Here is a 25,192-nt window from a genome sequence, read left to right as displayed (position 1 = left end):
GGGCCCGCGGCCTGATTGACGGCAGCTTCCGACCAATAGGGAGTGAAATAATGAGTAGATTTGCCTTTCTAAATCTAGGCTTTATTAACCTTAAAACGCCAGCAGCACATCTTTACACCCAGTCCCAACCAAGGCTGTAGAGAACTGAATTTAAGATGGCCACCACAAATCACATGACATCAACTACCAATGAGTTTACAGCATATATCTCATGGCAGGAAACAGGCAACCAATTACAATGCTTCTTATGAAACAGAATAATCACCACATTCACCCCTCCTTTTAAAACATACTCCAACCTAGGTAGCCTTTACAATTTACAATTAGTTATTTATAACTAAAACAATACAAGTATAAGATTTCAACAATTTTAAAACCTTACTATCAAATTATTTTAAAAGTCCATTTTCAATCGGTCGACCGGATATCTTGTTCGTGTCGACCTTCTTAGCCTGGGTGAAATTCCTTGCCCTCCCACACCAGGAGACACGGAAGTATCTTCTGCAGGAAGGCTATCCATATCCTGATTATCAACGGTTTCCGGATTGGAAATCCCATCAGGAGGTAAACTGGGACGGTCATGAACATCCATCGAGGGCTGACTAATAGAATTATAATTATCTGCAATAGGATTGGAAATATTCGTAGTATCTGTGACGACATCCACATTATCTGAATCATGACTATTGTTAATATCCTCAGAAGAGGGCTGGCCACCACAAGGAGCCAAATCTTTAATTGAAACAGTACTTTCTTTCCCATCTTGGAATCGAATATGAGCATATTGGGAATTTGCCTCCAACAGCTCCACCTCCTCCACTAAAGGATCATATTTTGACAGTCTAACATGGCGTCGGAGCAGCACAGGTCCCTGCATAGTAAGGCATGAAGGTACCAAATATCCCGTAGTAGATCTCCGCGGATAGTTAAAGAGCCTTTCATGGGGGGGTCACATTAGTAGCCGTTGAAAGCAATGATCTAATGGAATGCAGGGCATCAGGCAATACCATTTCCCACTGTGTATTCTTAAGGTTCCGGGATGTCAAAGCCAACATAACTGCCTTCCAGATCACCCCATTGTATCGTTCACACTGTCCATTACCCTGGGGATTATACGGGGTAGTTCTGCTAGTAGATATTCCGACTCTGGAGGTATTCCTTCAACTGGGAAGACATAAAAGAACTTCCCTGATCCGAATGGATATACGCCGGCATCCCAAAGATGACAAAAAGTTGAGTCAGACATTTGATAACTGTAGCAGCTGATACATCTGCACAAGGAAAAGCAAAAGGGAACCTTGAAAACTCATCTACAACAGTAAATATATATCGATTCTGAGTCGTTGAAGGAAGAGGCCCCTTAAAATCAACACTCAAACGTTCAAAAAGGAGAAGTAGCCTTTATAAGATGAGCTCGTTGAGGCTCAAAGAAATTCGGTTTACACCGAGCACAGATAGAACATGAAGTCATCCGCTTGACGTCTTCAACTGAAAAGGGCAAATTCTTACTGCGTACGAAGTGTATCATCCTCGTAACCCCAGGATGGCAGAAGGCATTGTGAAGATTAATAAGCGTATCTCCGTGAATCACAGAACAATAAGCCCTCGACAGCGCATCAGCAAAAACATTATCCTTCCCCGGACGATAAACTATATCAAAATGGTAGCATGCCAACTTAATCCTCCACCTCATTATTTTATCATTCTTGATCTTTCCAAAATGTTTGACATCAAACATAAAGGACACAGATTTTTGGTCAGTTACCAACGTAAAATGTCGCCCCGATAAATAATGTCTCCATTTACGCAGTGCTTCTACTATTGCATACGCCTCTTTCTCTATTGAGGAGTGTCTTTTCTCACTATTGTTCAAAGTACGCGAGAAAAAGGCCACAGGTCTTCCATTTTGGTTCAGAGTAGCCCCAATTGCAAAATCGGAAGCGTCCGTCGCAATCACAAAGGGAACCTGCTCATCAATAGAATGCACAACTGCTCCAAGGATATCCTTTTTAAAATTATCAAAACACGTCCTGGCCTCCCATGATAGAGGATATGTCGTAACCCGAATAAGGGGCCAGATCTTCTGTGAAAAGTTTGCAATCCAATTAGAATAAGAAAACAGTCCAACAACTCGTTGCAAAGCCTTAGAATTAGTAGGACAAGGTAAATCAATCAATGGTCGCAGACGTTCTGGATCTGGTTTAATCTTGTTTCCCCGAGATAATATATCCCAGTAGATTTACCTCAGTAGTCGAAAAGATACACTTCTCTATTAAAAGTTAAACCAACTTTTTCCGCAGCTTGAAGGAATCTTTCTAAATTAGAATCATGCTCCACCCTTGATTTGCCACACACCGTGATGTCATCTAAATATGAAAAGGTGTCAGAGAGAGAGTTATCACTTATAAAAGCATCCATTGCCTGTTGAAAACAGGCAACACCATTAGTAACACCAAATGGTACTCGGCAAAACTGATACAGCTTTCCGCCAGCCTCAAAGGCCGTATATGGTTGATCCCTCTTAACGATAGGAATCTGATGATAAGCACTCTTTAAATCAATAGTGCTAAAAACCTTATACTGAGATACTTTGTTGATAAGCTCATCAATCTTAGGCAAAGGGTACACATCTAATTGAGTATACCTATTAATAGTTTGAGAGTAGTCTATCACCATTCGTTTCTTATGTCTCTCGTTAGTGGTGACAACTACCTGTGCCCGCCAGGGCGAACAACTAGGTTCAATGATTCCTTCCAATAAAAGACGTTGAACTTCAGAATTAATAAATTCTTTATCCTGACTGCTATACCTTCTTGACTTGGTAGCAATTGGCTTACAATCCGGCATCAAATTGGAAAAAAGTGATAATGGAGAAATGGATAAAGAAGTTAATCCACAAATAGATAAAAGGTGGCTTAGTTCCTCCAAAAGAAAGACTGAGAGACTCGTGTAATTGAAGCACATCATGACCAATCAAAATATCCGCAGAGATTAGGCAAAACAGATAGGCGTATATCAGTATACGTATTACCTAGAAGAGTTAATTTCACAAGGCAACAACCAGCTACTTGTGAGGCGAGAGTCGTCTAAGCCATACACACCTGATAAGTAACAGGCGAAATTTTCAAATGCTTCTCCTTCACAAACTGAAGACTTATAAAACTCTCAGTACTGCCCATATCTATAAGGGCCTTCACTTCTAACACATTAACTTGGGCCGTAACTATAGCTTTGTTTAAGCCATGAGCAAAGGCAGCAGAAACTGATGCAATAAACGCCCTATCTAAAGGCTGAATAGTCACAGAGGAGGCAATTAATTTACAAACACGTGCGTAATGACCTCTCTTGCCACATTTACTACACACAGCCTCCCGAGCAGGACACTTCAGACGAGGGTGCCGGGCGTTCCCACAAAAATAACACTTCTGAATCCTAGAGGCAACAGCTGCCGAAGTAGAAACTGTTTCAGAATCTGGTAAACCACTCCCATTAAGTCCACATAATTCCTTTTCATCCGGAACTGCCGAAACCACAGTCGCAGGCCGATTAAAAAGAGCATAAGAATCCGAACTTCTCTGAGCCAAATCCAATGTAGAGGCTTGCTCAAAAGCACTCGAGATCCAAAGTCTTATTTTCTAATAACCGCTGACGAATTGATCTAGACAGTAATCCATTAATAAAAGCATCCCGTACCGATTCTTCCTTATATTCTTCTGCTGACACGGCCTTATAATTACAGTTAGCACCAAGGCGCCGAAGTGCTTGTAAATAAGCATCCAAAGATTCTCCCACCTGCTGCCTACGGGCAGATAGAAGGTGACGTGCAAATACCTCATTCTTCGATTTAACAAAAATCTTTTCCAATGTAGCAATAGCCAATTCGTAAGTTTCACAGTCCAAGATATGCTTATACACATCCGGAGCAATGTAGTTGATCAGTATATTCAACTTATTTAGAGACTCTTGATCCAACAAACCCAAAAAGTTTTTAAATGTACGATACCAATGTTTCCATTTATCATCCACTCCTGCAGAATTAGGGTCAGCATTAAATCGTTCCGGTTGAAGATATCGCTCCATTCTAGCAAAAGGTTAATAAATTGAAATAATGAGTAGATTTGCCTTTCTAAATCTAGGCTTTATTAACCTTAAAACACCAGCAGCACATCTTCACACCCAGTCCCAACCAAGGCTGTAGAGAACTGAATTTAAGATGGCCACCACAAATCACATGACATCAACTACCAATGAGTTTACAGCATAGATCTCAAGGCAGGAAACAGGCAACCAATTACAATGCTTCTTATAAAACAGAATAATCACCACAGGGAGCGAGCGGGGTGGGGCTGGAGGAGCGAGCCGGCGGCGGGTTCTCCAATCGGGGAGCCTGAGGGGCGGGACTAGCGGCACCCAGTGGGCAGGGCTGGAGGAGCGAGCGGGCTGCGGGCCCTCCAACCAATCGGAGAGCCCGAGGGGCGGGACCAGCGCCGGCTGATTGTCTGATCCGCAGGGCAGCGAGTTTCTCCAGTCCCTTGTTCAGGGCCCGGGGCCAGGGGAGGCTGTGGGCCTTCATTCCCCGCATTGGACACAAGGCTCTTTGTTTCAGGCATAGGGTGACGTCGCACTGAAATTTTCCGCTCTCCTATACAAAGATGGCTGCCGTTAACCTGGGCCTGTAAGGGGAAGAAATCCCCACAACTGCAAACACGGGATCTTCAGCTTATTATTGGGAGCTTGCCTCCTGCACGAGTTGTTTATGAAGCCTCTCCACCCACCTACCGGTCCATTACTCCCTCCGTCGCGATTTATACCCGCTGCACCATCGCGCTCCCGGCTTCAGCCCCCCTCCATCTCCAGTAACGCACTGCGCATGCTCAATATACCAGCCCCCTCCCGCGCCTGCACGCTGGGCTCTTGTAGTCTGGGTGCGGCACGTGGTCCACCGCGGGGAATGCTGGGTAGAAGACCAGATTAGTGAATGGAACATGATTTACTGTGATCAGATTGAGGACTGAACCATGTTCATTCTGGTAGTCATGGTTTGTTTCTGCTGATCGTAATAACTCCTGTATCTGCGCTGGAGATGAATATTCTGTTTAAATAGTAAATAAATAAAGCTCGAGGAACAGCACCTCATCTTTCGATTAGGCACTTTACAGCCTTCTGGACTCAACATTGAGTCATAGAGTAATACAGCACGGATAGAGGCCCTTCGGCCCATCGTGTCCGCGCCGGCCATCAAGCCCTGTCTAATCTAATCCCATATTCCAGCATTTGGCCCGTAGCCTTGTATGCTATGGCATTTCAAGTGCACATCCAAATGCTTCTTAAATGTTGTGAGGGTTTCTGCCTCCACAACCCTTTCAGGCAGTGAGTTCCAGACACCAACCACCCTCTGGGTGAAAAAGTTCTTTCTCAAATCCCCTCTAAACCTCCCGCCCTTTACCTTGAATCTATGCCCCCTAGTTATCGACCCCTCTACTAAGGGAAAAAGCTCCTCAGCATCCATCCTATCTATGCCCCTCATAATTTTGTACACCTCAATCATGTCCCCCCTCAGCCTCCTCAGCTCCAAGGAAAACAAACCCAACCTGCCCAGTCTCTCTTCATAGCTGAAGCGCTCCAGCCCTGGTAACATCCTGGTGAACCTCCTCTGCACCCTCTCTAACGCGATCACATCCTTCCTGTAGTGTGGCGACCAGAACTGCACACAATATTCCAGCTGTGGCCTAACCAGTGTTTTATACAGCTCCATCATAACCTCCTTGCTCTTATATTCAATGCCTCGGCTAATGAAGGCAAGTATCCCATATGCCTTTTTTACCACCTTATCCACCTGTTCCGCCGCCTTCAGGGATCTGTGTACTTGCACACCCAGATCCCTCTGACCCTCCGTCTTGCCTAGGGTCTTTCCATTCATTGTGTATTCCTTTGCCTTGTTAGTCCCCCCAAAGTGCATCACCTCGCACTTTTCCGGGTTAAATTCCATTTGCCACTGTTCCGCCCATCTGACCAACCCATCTATATCGTCCTGCAGACTGAGGCTACCCTCCTCGCTATTTACCACCCTACCAATTTTTGTATCATCCGCAAACTTACTGATCATACCCTTTACATTCATATCCAAGTCATTAATGTAGACCACAAACAGCAAGGGACCCAGCACCGATCCCTGTGGTACCCCACTGGCCACAGGCTTCCAGTCACAAAAACAACCTTCGACCATCACCCTCTGCCTTCTGCCACTAAGCCAGTTTTGTATCCAATGTGCCAAGGCACCCTGGATTCCATGGGCTCTTACCTTCTTGACCAGTCTCCTGTGCGGGACTTTATCGAAGGCCTTACTGAAATCCATGTATACCACATCCACTGCGTTACCCTCATCCACACACCTAGTCACCCCCTCAAAAAATTCAATCAAATTAGTCAGACATGATCTTCCCTTGACAAAGCCATGTTGACTATCCCTGATTAATCCTTGCCTCTCCAAGTGGAGACACATTTTGTCCCTCAGGATTTTTTCCAATAATTTTCCTACCACTGATGTTAGGCTCACTGGCCTGTAGTTCCCCGGTTTTTCCCTACTACCCTTCTTGAATAATGGTACTACATTAGCGGTTCTCCAGTCCTCTGGCACATCCCCTGTGGCCAGAGAGGTCCTGAATATATGTGTTAGAGCCCCCGCAATCTCCTCCTTTGCCTCACACAGCAGCCTGGGATACATTTCATCCGGGCCTGGGGATTTATCCATTTTTAGGCCAGCTAAAACCGCCAATACCTCCCCCCGCTCGATGTTAATATGTTCGAGCATATCACAGTCCCCCCGCCCTATTTCTATGTCTACATCGTCCTTCTCCATAGTGAAAACAGACGCAAAAAATTCATTCAGAACCCCTCCTACATCTTCCGGCTCCACACACAGATTGCCACTTTTGTCCCTAATGGGCCCTATTTTTTCCCTAGTTATCCTCTTACCCTTAATATACTTATAAAACATCTTCGGATTTTCCTTTATTTTGCTTGCCAGTGTTATTTCATGGCCCCTCCTTGATCTCCTAATTTCTTTTTTAAGTATCCCCCTGCACTTTTTGTACTCCTCTTGGGCTTCCTCCGTCTTTAGCCTTTTGTATCTACCAAAAGCCCTCCTTTTTTTCCTAATCCATTCCCGTATATCCCCTGACATCCAAGGTTCCCTGTGGTTTTTGGAACCACCCTTGACCTTTACGGGAACATGTTGCCATTGTATGTTCTCAATCTCCCTTCTGAAAGCCTCCCATTGCTCCGATGCGGATTTTCCTACAAGTAGCTGATCCCAGTCCATTTTGGCCAGATCCTGCCTTATCCTATTAAAATCGGCCTTCCCCCAATTTAGAACCTTTATTTCCGGCCCATCCCTGTCCTTTTCCATGGCCACCTTAAATCTTACCATATTATGGTCACTATCACCAAAGTGCTCACCTACTAGCACTTTTTCCACTTGGCCGGCCACATTCCCGAGAATTAGGTCCAGTACCGCCCCCTCTCTTGTAGGACTTTCTACATGCTGGCTCAAAAAGCTCTCCTGGATGCACTTTAAGAATTCTACACCCTCTGAGCCTTTCACACTCTGACTATCCCAGTTAATATTGGGGAAGTTGAAATCCCCCATTATTATTACCCTATTATTTGCACATTTCTCTGAGATTTGCCTACATATCTGTTCCTCTATCTCCCCCTGACTGTTTGGAGGCCTATAGTACACTCCCAGCAAAGTGCTTGCCCCCTTTTTGTTTTTAAGCTCCACCCATATGGCCTCATTAGAGGACCCTGCTAATATATCATCCCTCCTTACTGCAGTAATTGACTCCTTAATTAATATTGCGACACCCCCTCCTCTTATACCTCCCCCTCTGTCTCGCCTGAAGATTCTGTACCCCGGAATATTGAGCTGCCAGTCTTGCCCTTCCCTCAACCATGTCTCCGTGATAGCAACAATATCATACTCCCATGTGTTTATCAACACCTTCAGTTCATCCACCTTATTCGCAAGACTCCTTGCATTAAAATAGATGCGCCATCCAGCCTTGCCCTTATATATTTGCCCTGTCTACCAAGTTGACTTGTTTTTTTCTCTATAATTGGCAGCACATCCCCCCCTATTTCAGCTCCCCTCTGTATCCCATCCCCCTGCCAAGTTAGTTTAAACCCCCCCCAACAGTGCTAGCAAACCTCCCCGCAAGGATATTTGTCCCGCTCTGGTTCAGGTGCAACCCGTCCGACTTGTACAAGTCCCACCTTTCCCAGAAGCAGGCCCAGTGATCCAGGAAAGTAAAACCCTCCCCCCTACACCAACTCTTTAGCCACGCATTCATCTGCTCTATCCTCCCATTCCTATACTTACTAGCACGTGGCACTGGGAGTAATCCAGAGATTACAACCTTTGAGGTCCTGCTCTTTAATCTGTTACCTAGCTCCCTAAATTCTTGATGCAGGACCTCATCCCTCTTTTTACCTATGTCGTTGGTACCAATGTGGACCACGACCATTGCCTGTTCACCCTCCCCCTCCAGAATGCCCTGCAGCCGCTCAGTGACATCCTTGACCCTGGCACCAGGGAGGCAACAAACCATCCTGGATTCACGTCTACGGCCACAGAAACGCCTATCTGTTCCCCTTACTATAGAATCCCCTACCACTATTGCTCTCCCACTCTTTTTCCCCCCTTCCTGGGCAGCAGGAGCACCCCCAGTGCCAGGAACTTGGCTGCTGCTGCCTTCCCCTGGTGAGTCATCCCCCTCAACAGTATCCAAAGCGGTATACTTGTTTGAAAGGGGGATGCCCGCAGGGGTTCCCTGCACTACCTGCCTGCCTTTGTTGCTCCGCCTGGTGGTCACCCCCTGTGCCGCCCTGCCCTGAGGCGTGAACAACTCGCTAAACGTGCTATCCACGAGCCTCTCAGCATCGCGCATGCTCCAAAATTCATCCACCTGCAGCTCGAGCGCCGCAATGCGGTCTGCAAGTAGCTGCAGCTGGATGCATTTCCCGCACACATGGTCGTCAGGGACACTGGCAGCTTCCCTGATTTCCCACATGGAGCAAGAGGAGCAGAACACAGGTCTGAGCTCTCCTCCCATGACTTACTCCTTTAATTAATTAAAAAATTTATTCAATACCCCAGTTACAGGTATACTCTAGGGCGCTTTATTTACCAACTGTCCCCACAACACCACAGAAGTGTAACACCACAGAATTCAAGCTTGTATTGAAAAGAGAGAAATACTCACCAACCAATCACTTACCTGCTCCCTGGTGACGTCACACTTGGATTACTTTTTACCTCTCTCCTCTGCTGTTGATTTGGTATGCCTCTGCCTTGGCGCCGGTTTTTATACCGGGCTCACCTCCGCTGCTGCTGCTCTCCCCCGAACTGGTCGGGCCTCTGCCTTGGCGCCGGTTTTTATACCGGGCTCACCTCCGCTGCTGCTGCTCTCCCCCGAACTGGTCGGGCCTCTGCCTTGGCGCCGGTTTTTATACCGGGCTCACCTCCGCTGCTGCTGCTCTCCCCCGAACTGTTTCAGACTTTGACCCTTACTCCCATTTTTCATGCTGTATGATTTTGCCATCCCCATTTGCAACATTTTCCAAGACTCGGTTTCACAGCCACATCTCTTTCCTCAGCAACTGTCTCCAGTTCCAACTTATTCCACGTGGATTCCAACTGAACTTCCACCCTTCGTGTTTCAGATCCACCCAGGATAACTTTCCTGCCTCTTACCTTAGTAATATCTGTTACATCTCCAGCTTTTTCCAGTTCTGATGAAGGGTCCCAGACCTGAAACGTTAACTCTGTTTCTCTCTCCACGGATGCTGCCTGGCCTGCTGAGTATTTCCAGCATTTTCTGTTGTTATTTCAGTGAATAAATAAGCTTTGTTTCAAACACAGTGTGTCACATATTTGATTTCTCCATGATAAGAGAAGACAAATTGATGTTCTGTTCCAGACTGTTTAATTTTCGGGCCTTTTCTTACTCTAGATTACTTCCGTTCTCATCTCGTTTGCCTTTTACCACATCAAACCCCAAGCCTGCTCCGTTTACATAGAAACATGGAAGATAGGAGCAGGAGTAGGCCATTCGGCCCCTCGAGCCTGCTCCGCCATTCAATGAGATCATGGCTGATCATCCAAATTCAGTACCCGGTCCCTGCCTTCTCCCCATATCCCTTGATACCTTTAGCTCTAAGAAATATATCTAACTCCTTCTTGAATATATTTAAAGACTTGGCCTCAACCGCCTTCTGTGGTAGAGAATTCCACAGGTTCACCACTCTCTGGGTGAAGAAATTCTTCCTCATCTCTGTCCTAAATGGCTTACCCCTTATCCTTAGACTATGACCCCTGGTTCTGGACTCTCCGACCAGCAGGAACATTCTACCTGCATCTAATTTGTCCAGACCTGTCAGAATTTTATAAGTTTCGATGAGATCCCCACTCATTCTTCTAAACTCCAGCGAGTATAAGCCCAATCGACCCAATCTCTCCTCATACGTCATTTCTGCCATCCCAGGGATCAGCCTTGTGAATCTTCGCTGAACTCCTTCCATGGTAAGAACATCCTTCCTCAGATAAGGCGACCACAACTGCACACAGTACTCAAGGTGTGGTCTCACCAAGGCCCTGTACAACTGCAGCAGGACATCCTTGCTCCTGTACTCAAACCCTTTTGCTATGAAGGCCAACATACCATTTGCCTTCTTCACCGCCTGCTACACCTGCATGCTTACCTTCAGCGACTGGTGCACAAGGACACCCAGGTCTCGTTGCACTTCCCCTTCTCCCAATCTATTGCCATTCAGATAACAGTCTGCCTTTCTGTTTTTGACACCAAAGTGGATAACCTCGCATTTATCCACGTTATATTGCATCTGCCACGCTTCTGCCCAATCACCCAACCTCTGGGATCTCAGAAAACACCATGAATATACAACTGGTGGATTTGACTGCTGTTTTACAATCATAATTCTCCATTTGTGTGTGTGCCCGTGCATTATAACTATCAATCAGCAGCCTTTCCTTTCCCCACTGTGGAAATGTAAAAGCGATTGTTAATTCAGTACCAGTTTGAGTCTTAGTGAAACAGCAAAGTACTGAATTTTACAAACGCTGCCACTAGTGTAATAAACACACAAAAGCAACAGAGGGGCAGGGAGAATGTGTGAGAAATGATGAGTGGTAACATAATAGGGAACACTAATGCCTTTTATAAACATATAAAGCGTGAAAGAATAGCCCAAGGAAAGGTGGGGCCGATTACTGACCAAAAAGGCAATCTTGTGGAAGCAGAGGACATGGCTGAGGTACTAAATTAACACTTTGGCTCCGTATTCACTAAAGGAGAGGATGCTGCCAATCGTACAGTAAAGGAGGAGGTGGTAGAGAAATTGGACAGGATATAAATCGATTCGGACGATGTACTAAATTGGTTGGCAGGGCTCAAAGTAGAAATGTCACCCGCTCTGCCACAATCTTCCAATCCTTAGATATGGGAAAGGTGCCAGAGGACGGGAGGGCTGCAAACGTTACTTCACTGTTCAAAAAAGGAGAGCGCGATGAACCAAATAACTACAGGCCACTCAGCTTAACATCGGTGTTATTTCCGAAACACAATTAACCGTCACTTGGAAGAACATGGGTTTATTAGCGACAGACAAAATGGATTTTATTTAAAGGCAAATCTAACCTGGCTGACTTGAATGAGCCAATGGATGAAATAGGAGAGGGTTGATGAAGGTAGTGCAGTTGATGTTCTGTTTCTGGACTTTCAGAAGGCCTTTGATAAAGTACCTCATAATAGACTGGTGAACAAAATTGGAGCCAATGATATTAAAGGAGCAGTGGCAGCGTGGATACTAAATTGGTGAAGGGACAGAAAACAGACAGTCGTTGTGAACCGATATTGTTCACACTGGAGGGAAGTTTACAGTGTCCCCAGGGGGCGGGATTAGGACCACTGCTCTTTGATTTATTTCAGTGACATGGACTTGGGTATACATGGCATAGTTTAAAAGTTTGTCGATGACACGAATCTCGGAAAAGTCGTAAACCGTGAGGAGGACAGCAGAAGACTTCAGGAGGAAATAGAGACACTGGTGAAATGGGCAGACACATGGCAGGTGAAATTTAATGCAGAGAAGTGTGAAATGCTGCATTTTGGAAGGAAGAATGAGGCGATGCAATTTAAACCAACTGGTACAATTTAAAAGGGTTGCAGGAACAGTAAAACTTGGGGGTATAGATACAGAAATCTTTTGACGGTGGCAGGACAGGACGATAAGGCTTTTAGAAACGTATATGGCAGCATTGGCTTTATAAATAGAGGCACAGGAACATCGGAACAGGAGTAGGCCACTCATTCGTTCCAGCTTGTTCCTCCATTCAATTCGATCATGGCTGAGCTGTATCTTAACTCCATCTCCCCGCCTTGGTTCCAAAACCCTAAATACCATTGGCTAACACAAATCTATCAATCACAGTTTGTCATTTTCAATTGACCGAACCTCAACAGCTTCTTGAGGGCGAGTGTTCCAGATTTCCACTACACTGTGTCTGAAGAAATGCTTTGTAACATCACCCCTGAACGGCCTCGCTCTGCGGTTAAGGTTACGTGGACCCCTCGTTCTCTCTGCCCATCCACAGTTCCTAACTTCTAACATCACCCCTGAACGGCCTCGCTCTGCGGTTAAGGTTACGTGGACCCCTCGTTCTCTCTGCCCATCCACAGTTCCTAACTTCTAACATCACCCCTGAACGGCCTCGCTCTGCGGTTAAGGTTACGTGGACCCCTTGTTCTCTCTGCCCATCCACAGTTCCTAACTTCTAACATCACCCCTGAACGGCCTCGCTCTGCGGTTAAGGTTACGTGGACCCCTAGTTCTCTCTGCCCATCCACAGTTCCTAACTTCTAACATCACCCCTGAACGGCCTCGCTCTGCGGTTAAGGTTACGTGGACCCCTAGTTCTCTCTGCCCATCCACAGTTCCTAACTTCTAACATCACCCCTGAACGGCCTCGCTCTGCGGTTAAGGTTACGTGGACCCCTCGTTCTCTCTGCCCATCCACAGTTCCTAACTTCTAACATCACCCCTGAACGGCCTCGCTCTGCGGTTAAGGTTACGTGGACCCCTCGTTCTCTCTGCCCATCCACAGTTCCTAACTTCTAACCATTTAGAACATTCTCTGATCGATCCTTTAGGTCCAACGTGAATGAGCTCATTTCTTTCTGAAGTGAGGGGAGTGCAACAAACTCACTCAATCCATTCCAGGAGGGTGGGTTCTCCGGCGTTCTGAATGTTATTTAATATTGGTGTCGCGAGTCTAACGCCCTCGAACGTCTATGTGGACACGGTGTCAAGCTGTAATGAGAGTGGGAGGAGGCTCCCGTGGAGTATAAACACAGCATAGACCACTAGAGCCGAATGGACTGTTTCTCTGCTGCAGTTTCGATGTAAATCTAATCTGCCCCGAACGGTCACAAACTCCAATCTCTGTGACTGTGACCATGGTGTGTAACCCTTCCTTGTCCATCATTCACCTTCCCACAGCATTCGATATAGTCTCATCTGGCATTCTTTTCCATGTCATGGCCTCCATTGTCCATCCCATAAAACTGATCCTCGTGTGCTTCCTGCCCTAGCTCACTGATCGCAGATCGCAAATCTCCAGCAATGGGTTAACTTTTGTCTTTCTATCCACACCTATACTGTTGGCCAATATTGAACCGATGATGCTGCTTCTGGTGCACAGTAACTGATTACTGTAGCGCCGGAGGCAGATGGGATTGTTTCAATACCTGCTTCTTGGGATTTGCTGGTGCATTGAAATCTCTGTGCCGAGATCGCCTCATCAGGCACCTCCATTGACTGGGCGAGGCTACATCATAGACCCATAATATGATACAGCACAAAAGGTCATTCAGCCTCATCAGGCACCTCCATTGACTGGGCGAGGCTGCATCATAGACCCATAATATAATACAGCACAGGAGGTCATTCAGCCCATCACACCGGTGCTGACTCTTTGGAAGAGCGATCCCATTATTCCCACTGTCCCTCTCTTTCCCCATAGCCCTGTAAATGTTTTCCCTTCAAGTATTTATCCAATTCCCTTTTCAATGTTACAACAGAATCTGCTTCCTCCACCCTTTCGGACAATGCATTCCAGATCTCACTAACTCGCTGTGTAACACAATGTTACCTCACCACCCTTTCGGGCAATGCATTCCAGATCTCACTAACTCGCTGTGTAACACAATGTTACCTCACCACCCTTTCGGACAATGCATTCCAGATCTCACTAACTCGCTGTGTAACACAATGTTACCTCACCACCCTTTCGGGCAATGCATTCCAGATCACACTAACTCGCTGTGTAACACAATGTTACCTCACCACCCTTTCGGACAATGCATTCCAGATCTCACTAACTCGCTGTGTAACACAATGTTACCTCACCACCCTTTCGGACAATGCATTCCAGATCTCACTAACTCGCTGTGTAACACAATGTTACCTCACCACCCTTTCGGGCAATGCATTCCAGATCACACTAACTCGCTGTGTAACACAATGTTACCTCACCACCCTTTCGGACAATGCATTCCAGATCTCACTAACTCGCTGTGTAACAGAATGTTACCTCACCACCCTTTCGGGCAATGCATTCCAGATCACACTAACTCGCTGTGTAACAGAATGTTACCTCACCACCCTTTCGGGCAATGCATTCCAGATCTCACTAACTCGCTGTGTAACACAATGTTACCTCACCACCCTTTCGGGCAAAGCATTCCAGATCTCACTAACTCGCTGTGTAACACAATGTTACCTCACCACCCTTTCGGACAATGCATTCCAGATCACACTAACTCGCTGTGTAACACAATGTTACCTCACCACCCTTCGGGCAATGCATTCCAGATCTCACTAACTCGCTGTGTAACACAATGTTACCTCACCACCCTTTCGGACAATGCATTCCAGATCACACTAACTCGCTGTGTAACACAATGTTACCTCACCACCCTTTCGGACAATGCATTCCAGATCTCACTAACTCGCTGTGTAACACAATGTTACCTCACCACCCTTTCGGACAATGCATTCCAGATCTCACAAACTCGCTGTGTAACACAATGTTACCTCACCACCCTTTCGGGCAATGCATTCCAGATCACACTAACTCACTGTGTAACACAATGTTACCTCACCACCCTTTCGGACAATGCATTCCAGATCTCACTAACTCGCTGTGTAACACAATGTTACCTCACCACCCTTTCGGGCAATGCAATCCAGATCTCACTAACTCGCTGTGTAACACAATGTTACCTCACCACCCTTTCGGACAATGCATTCCAGATCACACTAACTCACTGTGTAACACAATGTTACCTCACCACCCTTTCGGACAATGCATTCCAGATCTCACTAACTCGCTGTGTAACACAATGTTACCTCACCACCCTTTCGGGCAATGCATTCCAGATCACACTAACTCGCTGTGTAACACAATGTTACCTCACCACCCTTTCGGACAATGCATTCCAGATCACACTAACTCGCTGTGTAACACAACGTTACCTCACCACCCTTTCGGACAATGCACTCCAGATCTCACTAACTCGCTGTGTAACACAATGTTACCTCACCACCCTTTCGGACAATGCATTCCAGATCTCACTAACTCGCTGTGTAACACAATGTTACCTCACCACCCTTTCGGGCAATGCATTCCAGATCACACTAACTCGCTGTGTAACACAATGTTACCTCACCACCCTTTCGGGCAATGCATTCCAGATCACACTAACTCGCTGTGTAACACAATGTTACCTCACCGCCCTTTCGGACAATGCATTCCAGATCTCACTAACTCGCTGTGTAACACAATGTTAACTCACCGCCTTTTCGGACAATGCATTCCAGATCACACTAACTCTCTGTGTAACACAATGTTACCTCACCACCCTTTCGGACAATGCATTCCAGATCTCACTAACTCGCTGTGTAACACAATGTTACCTCACCATCCTTTCGGACAATGCATTCCAGATCTCACTAACTCGCTGTGTAACACATTGTTACCTCACCACCCTTTCGGACAATGCATTCCAGATCACACTAACTCGCTGTGTAACACAATGTTACCTCACCACCCTCTCGGGCAATGCATTCCAGATCTCACTAACTCGCTGTGTAACACAATGTTACCTCACCACCCTTTCGGACAATGCATTCCAGATCACACTAACTCGCTGTGTAACACAATGTTTCCTCACCACCCTTTCGGGCAATGCATTCCAGATCTCACTAACTCACTGTGTAACACAATGTTACCTCACCACCCTCTCGGACAATGCATTCCAGATCTCACTAACTCGCTGTGTAACACAATGTTACCTCACCGCCCTTTCGGACAATACATTCCAGATCTCACTAACTCACTGTGTAACACAATGTTACCTCACCACCCTTTCGGGCAATGCATTCCAGATCTCACTAACTCACTGTGTAACACAATGTTACCTCACCACCCTTTCGGACAATGCATTCGAGATCACACTAACTCACTGTGTAACACAATGTTACCTCACCACCCTTTCGGACAATGCATTCCAGATCACACTAACTCGCTGTGTAACACAATGTTACCTCACCACCCTTTCGGACAATGCATTCCAGATCTCACTAACTCGCTGTGTAACACAATGTTACCTCACCACCCTTTCGGGCAATGCATTCCAGATCACACTAACTCGCTGTGTAACACAATGTTACCTCACCACCCTTTCGGACAATGCATTCCAGATCTCACTAACTCGCTGTGTAACACAATGTTACCTCACCACCCTTTCGGACAATACATTCCAGATCACACTAACTCACTGTGTAACACAATGTTACCTCACCACCCTTTCGGGCAATGCATTCCAGATCACACTAACTCACTGTGTAACACAATGTTACCTCACCACCCTTTCGGACAATGCATTCCAGATCACACTAACTCACTGTGTAACACAATGTTACCTCACCACCCTTTCGGACAATGCATTCCAGATCACACTAACTCGCTGTGTAACACAATGTTACCTCACCACCCTTTCGGACAATGCATTCCAGATCTCACTAACTCGCTGTGTAACACAATGTTACCTCACCACCCTTTCGGGCAATGCATTCCAGATCACACAAACTCGCTGTGTAACACAATGTTACCTCACCACCCTTTCGGACAATGCATTCCAGATCTCACTAACTCGCTGTGTAACACAATGTTACCTCACCACCCTTTCGGACAATGCATTCCAGATCACACTAACTCACTGTGTAACACAATGTTACCTCACCACCCTTTCGGGCAATGCATTCCAGATCACACTAACTCACTGTGTAACACAATGTTACCTCACCACCCTTTCGGACAATGCATTCCAGATCTCACTAACTCGCTGTGTAACACAATGTTACCTCACCACCCTTTCGGACAATGCATTCCAGATCACACTAACTCGCTGTGTAACACAATGTTACCTCACCACCCTTTCGGACAATGCATTCCAGATCACACTAACTCACTGTGTAACACAATGTTACCTCACCACCCTTTCGGACAATGCATTCCAGATCACACTAACTCGCTGTGTAACACAATGTTACCTCACCACCCTTTCGGACAATGCATTCCAGATCTCACTAACTCGCTGTGTAACACAATGTTACCTCACCACCCTTTCGGGCAATGCATTCCAGATCACACTAACTCGCTGTGTAACACAATGTTACCTCACCACCCTTTCGGACAATGCATTCCAGATCTCACTAACTCGCTGTGTAACACAATGTTACCTCACCACCCTTTCGGACAATACATTCCAGATCACACTAACTCACTGTGTAACACAATGTTACCTCACCACCCTTTCGGGCAATGCATTCCAGATCACACTAACTCGCTGTGTAACACAATGTTACCTCACCACCCTTTCGGACAATGCATTCCAGATCTCACTAACTCGCTGTGTAACACAATGTTACCTCGCCACCCTCTCGGGCAATGCATTCCAGATCACACTAACTCACTGTGTAACACAATGTTACCTCACCACCCTTTCGGACAATGCATTCCAGATCACACTAACTCACTGTGTAACACAATGTTACCTCACCACCCTTTCGGACAATGCATTCCAGATCACACTAACTCGCTGTGTAACACAATGTTACCTCACCACCCTTTCGGGCAATGCATTCCAGATCTCACTAACTCGCTGTGTAACACAATGTTACCTCACCACCCTTTCGGGCAATGCATTCCAGATCTCACTAACTCGCTGTGTAACACAATGTTACCTCACCACCCTTTCGGACAATACATTCCAGATCACACTAACTCGCTGTGTAACACAATGTTACCTCACCACCCTTTCGGACAATGCATTCCAGATCTCACTAACTCGCTGTGTAACACAATGTTACCTCACCACCCTTTCGGACAATGCATTCCAGATCACACTAACTCGCTGTGTAACACAATGTTACCTCACCACCCTTTCGGGCAATGCATTCCAGATCTCACTAACTCGCTGTGTAACACAATGTTACCTCACCACCCTTTCGGACAATGCATTCCAGATCACACTAACTCGCTGTGTAACACAATGTTACCTCACCACCCTTTCGGGCAATGCATTCCAGATCTCACTAACTCGCTGTGTAACACAATGTTACCTCACCACCCTTTCGGGCAATGCATTCCAGATCTCACTAACTCGCTGTGTAACACAATGTTACCTCACCACCCTTTCGGACAATACATTCCAGATCACACTAACTCGCTGTGTAACACAATGTTACCTCACCACCCTTTCGGACAATGCATTCCAGATCTCACTAACTCGCTGTGTAACACAATGTTACCTCACCACCCTTTCGGACAATGCATTCCAGATCACACTAACTCGCTGTGTAACAATGTTACCTCACCACCCTTTCGGACAATGCATTCCAGATCTCACTAACTCGCTGTGTAACACAATGTTACCTCACCACCCTTTCGGACAATGCATTCCAGATCACACTAACTCGCTGTGTAACACAATGTTACCTCACCACCCTTTCGGACAATGCATTCCAGATCTCACTAACTCGCTGTGTAACACAATGTTTCCTCACCACCCTTTCGGGCAATGCATTCCAGATCACACAAACTCGCTGTGTAACACAATGTTACCTCACCACCCTTTCGGGCAATGCATTCCAGATCTCACTAACTCGCTGTGTAACACAATGTTACCTCACCACCCTTTCGGACAATGCATTCCAGATCTCACTAACTCGCTGTGTAACACAATGTTTCCTCACCACCCTTTCGGGCAATGCATTCCAGATCTCACTAACTCACTGTGTAACACAATGTTACCTCACCACCCTTTCGGACAATGTATTCCAGATCACACTAACTCGCTGTGTAACACAATGTTACCTCACCACCCTTTCTGGCAATGCATTCCAGATCTCACTAACTCGCTGTGTAACACAATGTTACCTCACCACCCTCTCGGGCAATGCATTCCAGATCACACTAACTCGCTGTGTAACACAATGTTACCTCACCACCCTTTCGGACAATACATTCCAGATCACACTAACTCGCTGTGTAACACAATGTTACCTCACCACCCTTTCGGGCAATGCATTCCAGATCTCACTAACTCGCTGTGTAACACAATGTTACCTCACCACCCTTTCGGGCAATGCATTCCAGATCTCACTAACTCGCTGTGCAACACAATGTTACCTCACCACCCTTTCGGACAATGCATTCCAGATCACACTAACTCGCTGTGTAACACAATGTTACCTCACCACCCTTTCGGACAATGCATTCCAGATCTCACTAACTCGCTGTGTAACACAATGTTACCTCACCACCCTTTCGGACAATGCATTCCAGATCTCACTAACTCGCTGTGTAACACAATGTTACCTCACCACCCTTTCGGGCAATGCATTCCAGATCACACTAACTCGCTGTGCAACACAATGTTACCTCACCGCCCTTTCGGACAATGCATTCCAGATCACACTAACTCACTGTGTAACACAATGTTACCTCACCGCCCTTTCGGACAATGCATTCCAGATCTCACTAACTCGCTGTGTAACACAATGTTACCTCACCACCCTTTCGGACAATGCATTCCAGATCTCACTAACTCGCTGTGTAACACAATGTTACCTCACCACCCTTTCGGACAATGCATTCCAGATCACACTAACTCGCTGTGTAACACAATGTTACCTCACCACCCTTTCGGACAATGCATTCCAGATCTCACTAACTCGCTGTGTAACACAATGTTACCTCACCACCCTTTCGGACAATGCATTCCAGATCTCACTAACTCACTGTGTAACACAATGTTACCTCACCACCCTTTCGGACAATGCATTCCAGATCACACTAACTCGCTGTGTTACACAATGTTACCTCACCACCCTTTCGGACAATGCATTCCAGATCTCACTAACTCGCTGTGTAACACAATGTTACCTCACCACCCTTTCGGACAATGCATTCCAGATCTCACTAACTCGCTGTGTAACACAATGTTACCTCACCACCCTTTCGGACAATGCATTCCAGATCTCACTAACTCGCTGTGTAACACAATGTTACCTCACCACCCTTTCGGACAATGCATTCCAGATCTCACTAACTCGCTGTGTAACACAATGTTACCTCACCACCCTTTCGGGCAATGCATTCCAGATCACACTAACTCGCTGTGTAACACAATGTTACCTCACCACCCTTTCGGACAATGCATTCCAGATCTCACTAACTCGCTGTGTAACACAATGTTACCTCACCACCCTTTCGGGCAATGCATTCCAGATCACACTAACTCGCTGTGTAACACAATGTTACCTCACCGCCCTTTCGGACAATGCATTCCAGATCTCACTAACTCGCTGTGTAACACAATGTTACCTCACCGCCTTTTCGGACAATGCATTCCAGATCTCACTAACTCGCTGTGTAACACAATGTTACCTCACCACCCTTTCGGACAATGCATTCCAGATCACACTAACTCGCTGTGTGACACAATGTTACCTCACCACCCTTTCGGACAATGCATTACAGATCACACTAACTCTCTGTGTAACACAATGTTACCTCACCACCCTTTCGGACAATACATTCCAGATCTCACTAACTCGCTGTGTAACACAATGTTACCTCACCCACCCTTTCGGACAATGCATTCCAGATCTCACTAACTCGCTGTGTAACACAATGTTACCTCACCACCCTTTCGGACACTACATTCCAGATCACACTAACTCGCTGTGTAACACAATGTTACCTCACCGCCCTTTCGGACAATGCATTCCAGATCTCACTAACTCGCTGTGTAACACAATGTTACCTCACCGCCTTTTCGGACAATGCATTCCAGATCTCACTAACTCGCTGTGTAACACAATGTTACCTCACCACCCTTTCGGACAATGCATTCCAGATCACACTAACTCGCTGTGTAACACAATGTTACCTCACCACCCTTTCGGACAATGCATTACAGATCACACTAACTCTCTGTGTAACACAATGTTACCTCACCACCCTTTCGGACAATACATTCCAGATCTCACTAACTCGCTGTGTAACACAATGTTACCTCACCCACCCTTTCGGACAATGCATTCCAGATCTCACTAACTCGCTGTGTAACACAATGTTACCTCACCACCCTTTCGGACACTACATTCCAGATCACACTAACTCGCTGTGTAACACAATGTTACCTCACCACCCTTTCGGACAATGCATTCCAGATCACACTCACTCACTGTGTAACACAATGTTACCTCACCACCCTTTCGGACAATGCATTCCAGATCACACTAACTCGCTGTGTAACACAATGTTACCTCACCACCCTTTCGGACAATGCATTCCAGATCACACTAACTCGCTGTGTAACACAATGTTACCTCACCACCCTTTCGGACAATGCATTCCAGATCACACTAACTCGCTGTGTAACACAATGTTACCTCACCACCCTTTCGGACAATGCATTCCAGATCACACTAACTCGCTGTGTAACACAATGTTACCTCACCACCCTTTCGGACAATGCATTCCAGATCACACTAACTCGCTGTGTAACACAATGTTACCTCACCACCCTTTCGGACAATGCATTCCAGATCTCACTAACTCGCTGTGTAACACAATGTTACCTCACCACCCTTTCGGACAATGCATTCCAGATCACACTAACTCGCTGTGTAACACAATGTTACCTCACCACCCTTTCGGGCAATGCATTCCAGATCTCACTAACTCGCTGTGTAACACAATGTTACCTCACCACCCTTTTGGGCAATGCATTCCAGATCTCACTAACTCGCCGTGTAACACAATGTTACCTCACCACCCTTTCGGACAATGCATTCCAGATCTCACTAACTCGCTGTGTAACACAATGTTACCTCACCACCCTTTCGGGCAATGCATTCCAGATCTCACTAACTCTCTGTGTAACACAATGTTACCTCACCACCCTTTCGGACAATGCATTCCAGATCACACTAACTCGCTGTGTAACACAATGTTACCTCACCACCCTTTCGGGCAATGCATTCCAGATCACACTAACTCGCTGTGTAACACAATGTTACCTCACCACCCTTTCGGACAATGCATTCCAGATCACACTAACTCGCTGTGTAACACAATGTTACCTCACCACCCTCTCGGGCAATGCATTCCAGATCACACTAACTCGCTGTGTAACACAATGTTACCTCACCACCCTTTCGGGCAATGCATTCCAGATCACACTAACTCGCTGTGTAACACAATGTTACCTCACCACCCTTTCGGACAATGCATTCCAGATCTCACTAACTCGCTGTGTAACAATGTTACCTCACCACCCTTTCGGGCAATGCATTCCAGATCTCACTAACTCGCTGTGTAACACAATGTTACCTCACCACTCTTTCGGACAATGCATTCCAGATCTCACTAACTCGCTGTGTAACACAATGTTACCTCACCACCCTTTCGGACAATGCATTCCAGATCACACTAACTCGCTGTGTAACACAATGTTACCTCACCACCCTCTCGGGCAATGCATTCCAGATCACACTAACTCGCTGTGTAACACAATGTTACCTCACCACCCTTTCGGACAATGCATTCCAGATCTCACTAACTCGCTGTGTAACACAATGTTACCTCACCACCCTTTCGGACAATGCATTCCAGATCTCACTAACTCGCTGTGTAACACAATGTTACCTCACCACCCTTTCGGACAATGCATTCCAGATCTCACTAACTCGCTGTGTAACACAATGTTACCTCACCACCCTTTCGGGCAATGCATTCCAGATCACACTAACTCGCTGTGTAACACAATGTTACCTCACCACCCTTTCAGACAATGCATTCCAGATCTCACTAACTCGCTGTGTAACACAATGTTACCTCACCACCCTTTCGGGCAATGCATTCCAGATCACACTAACTCGCTGTGTAACACAATGTTACCTCACCACCCTCTCGGACAATGCATTCCAGATCTCACTAACTCGCTGTGTAACACAATGTTACCTCACCACCCTTTCGGGCAATGCATTCCAGATCTGACTAACTCGCTGTGTAACACAATGTTACCTCACCACCCTTTCGGACAATGCATTCCAGATCTCACTAACTCGCTGTGTAACACAATGTTACCTCACCACCCTCTCGGACAATGCATTCCAGATCTCACTAACTCACTGTGTAACACAATGTTACCTCACCACCCTTTCGGGCAATGCATTCCAGATCTCACTAACTCGCTGTGTAACACAATGTTACCTCACCACCCTTTCGGACAATGCATTCCAGATCACACTAACTCGCTGTGTAACACAATGTTACCTCACCACCCTTTCGGACAATGCATTTCTGATCTCACTAACTCGCTGTGTAACACAATGTTACCTCACCACCCTTTCGGACAATGCATTCCAGATCTCACTAACTCGCTGTGTAACACAATGTTACCTCACCACCCTTTCGGGCAATGCATTCCAGATCACACTAACTCGCTGTGTAACACAATGTTACCTCACCACCCTTTCGGGCAATGCATTCCAGATCACACTAACTCGCTGTGTAACACAATGTTACCTCACCACCCTCTCGGGCAATGCATTCCAGATCACACTAACTCGCTGTGTAACAATGTTACCTCACCTCGCCTGTGGCTCTTTCTCCACTCACTTTAAATCTGCATCGCCTGGTTACTGACTCTTCTGCCAATGGAAACAGTTCCTCCTTATTTACTCATCAAAACCAATCATGAGTTTCAACAGCTCTATAAAATCTTCGTTTAACCAACTCTGCTCTAAAGAGAACAAACCAGCCTCTCCCCAGAACTGAAGTCCCTGATCCTTAGTGCAATTCTCTCAAATCTCTTCTGCACTGTCTCCAAGGCCTTGATATCCTCCCTAAAGTGTGGTGCCCAGAATTGAAAACCAGACTCCAGCTGAGGCCTAACCAGTCTGTTCTAACAGTTGAACATCACTTCCTTGCTGTTATTCGCTATTCCTCTTGTAATAAAGCCGAGGACATCGCTCATGGTGTCAGCACTTGACTAATGAGCACTGTAGGAGGGGAGGACATTCACCACTGCTCCACTAATATTAACAGTGGTGTAACTTTAAGCAGATTGGTGATGCAATATCTTTAGGGGTCTTACAATATCTGGAAATGACAAATACATAACTGGTTTGATCTGACTGCTGTTTTACAATTATAATTCTCCACATGTGCACGTGTCCCACTGTGTGTCTAACAAACTCAGTCAGCGTCCTTCCCTTTCCCCACTGGGGAAATGTGAAAGCGATTCAGTCCCGGATCAGTAATTTCTCCAAACTTAAGTTGATGTTATTCGCCGGCATTAAGTTATAACCCAATTTGAGACCTTGTAAGATGGAGTTTTCTGCTGTTTGACACACGCAGACTCTGGTATAATAAACACACGACAACAACAGCAGCACCGTAGGGAATCAAGCTGAATACAGAAAGTACAGAGGAGAAATCAAAAACAAACTAAGAGGGGCACGGAAAAACTGA

General features: G+C 46.1%; 1 protein-coding gene across 6 annotated transcripts in view; it reads right to left on the bottom strand.

Moving 5' to 3' along the window:
- The window catches only part of LOC147096410 (uncharacterized), a 47,600-nt gene that overhangs the window by 4,888 nt on the left and 17,520 nt on the right, over positions 1 to 25,192 (bottom strand). Inside the window, exons 3-4 of one of the 6 annotated variants that reach the window (XR_015074909.1) lie at positions 4,004 to 4,081; positions 60 to 621 (exon numbers count right to left, since the gene is read on the bottom strand). The exons of 2 other annotated variants lie outside the window; for them this stretch is intronic. The gene's annotated coding sequence lies outside the window, so the exon portion shown is untranslated. Of the gene's footprint in view, positions 1 to 59; positions 4,082 to 9,754; positions 12,642 to 25,192 lie in introns of those variants that run through there. 3 more of the 6 variants (XR_015074908.1, XR_015074907.1, XR_015074911.1) reach the window with 3 other exon arrangements.

Source organism: Somniosus microcephalus, unplaced genomic scaffold (assembly GCF_052327205.1).
Source record: "Somniosus microcephalus isolate GS21.2 unplaced genomic scaffold, FLI_Smic_1.0 unresolved_chr1, whole genome shotgun sequence".
Classification (NCBI taxonomy): Eukaryota; Metazoa; Chordata; class Chondrichthyes; order Squaliformes; family Somniosidae; genus Somniosus; species Somniosus microcephalus.
This window is presented reverse-complemented; position numbering and strand designations above follow the sequence as displayed.